Genomic DNA, 2,238 nt, shown 5'->3' on the forward strand with positions numbered 1-2,238 from the left:
TATTTTTATTTTGCAATTTACAAGCTATACTGTTGAAGTTTAACCTTGACTCCTATGTGCATAATCTATTCTACTTAATAAAACCTATCCCGAAATTTACTTTTTGGGGGGCTGTTATAAAATGCTGTTAATGAAGTTTTTAATGAGAGACTGGGAGAAACTGAGATGTGGGTCTTGAGGATAACAATGATACACATACTTAACTTCTTTCTCAGCCTCCATGTTCCTTCTCAGTGCTGGTGACTACTGGGTGAGAAACTCAAATCTTAAATTCGTTAGATGATGCTGGAGAATCTGTCCACTTATTTATGAACCTGAAATGGTTTAATGTCCACAAAATACCAGTGAGTTTAGAATAATTAAAAATGGGGCACATTACTTTTATTTAGCCAATATGTAGAGCATTTACTGTGTGCCTAGCTTGGAAATATAACATAGTAATCTATACCGTCAGGCCTTGATCTAATATGTTCAGTCCCCCTCAAAGATCACCTATCTAGAGACTTAACGAAGAGTTGACCTTTGTAATAATGGCACCATCCACTTCAAAAGAGTGAGATGAGTGTGAAGATCATGTATTTTCTGGTTTGACTGATTTGTTTTAATTTCTTTGATTGTACAACTGATTGATTGCCTATATGAATAAAAGCATACAGAGGTTAGAGGTTCCACACTGGAAATCCTCGGTCAGCTGGTGTGACTTTGACTTTTATGTCTATTTCTAACAGGACGATAGGTTCTAGAATGTAGGNGCTGGTGTGACTTTGACTTTTATGTCTATTTCTAACAGGACGATAGGTTCTAGAATGTAGGGGTAGGGACCATGTCCTTATTAGTCAACATAATAATTCTAGCATTTACCACATTATGCATAAAGGTGAAAAAATGAGAATGGGAAAAAAGGTTACTGTAACATACTTCTTTTGTTTAATTGAATTATTTCCTTAAGCCAGGAAAAGTTTTAAATATTTCCTTATCTAATTTAATGTCTGAAGTAATTCCATAAGAAAGATTTTATCATTCTTTTATTTAAAATGAACATAACAGGCTTAAAGTGATTGAGCAGTTGTCTAATGCCACACTGGAAGTGTTAGGTAAAGGTTTTGAACCCACTTCTGCTTGACTCCCAAAGTCAGATTATTAAACTAGTTTACCATAGTAAGTCCCTTGATGTTTTTTCCACTAACTCTGGAAGTTTTTTGACCAAAGGCAATGAAATTTCCCGTTTTTTTCTTTATTTTCTACTACTTCTCCTTCCTCCTTCTGTCCTGTCAACTTCCCTTCCAAGTTCACCTGGGGAACATGGCACTCAGGCCTACATATCAAGATAAGAGTTCTCCAGACTCAGAATGACAATTCTAAAACAGAATTTCCTTATTTTAGCCATGGACAAAGAGCTACAGGTCCTGAAGAGAAGATATCAGACCTCTGATCTGATATATAGTTTATCATAGGTAATGAGTAAAGTCACTTAATCTCTCCAAACATCAGTTTTCAAATTCTTAAATGTGGCAACTGAACTAGTTTAAGTTTTACTCTCAATTTGCTCTTATAAGAGCCTGGTATATTAAGTTTAAATATCTGAAGGGACTGAGGTCTTTGCTTCATAGTGTCATCATCTAGTGTAAATTTTCCAAAACTACACACACATGATTTCATAAACCCTGGAAAGGTGAGTTCGTGTGGTACCAAAAATCTTTTTCCCATTTCTACCTGGTTCTTTTAAGACATTTCTCCCTTTACAGTAGTAGTAGTTCTTGGCCATGGCTGGAACAAAAATCACCTGGAGAGCTTTTAAAATTTTCTATTACCTGGGCTTCACCCACCCATGTGAAACTTCAACTATATGGTGAGGGGATAGTGCTGATGTAACGTTCAGGCATTAAAAAAAAAAAAAAGTTGGCCAGATAATTCTGATGCACAGAGAAAATTGAAAAGCATTGATTTACAAAGTACTGGTCATAGGCTGGCCCGCGGCTCACTCGGTAGAGTGCGGTGCTGATAACAACGGGGCCACGGGTTTGGATCCCATATAGGGATGGCCGGTTTGCTCACTGGCTGAGCGTGCTGCTGACAACACCAAGTCAAGGGCTGAGATCCCCTTACCGGTCGTCTTTCAAAAAAAACAAAACAAAAAAGTACTGATCATTTTTTTGTTTGTTTGTTTATATGCTCTATGTTGGCTTCTTGAAAAATTAGAAAACATACAAAAGCTGAGCCAATTTGCAGCTCAAATCC

Source organism: Galeopterus variegatus, unplaced genomic scaffold, assembly GCF_000696425.1.
Source record: "Galeopterus variegatus unplaced genomic scaffold, G_variegatus-3.0.2 Scaffold1335, whole genome shotgun sequence".
Classification (NCBI taxonomy): domain Eukaryota; kingdom Metazoa; phylum Chordata; class Mammalia; order Dermoptera; family Cynocephalidae; genus Galeopterus; species Galeopterus variegatus.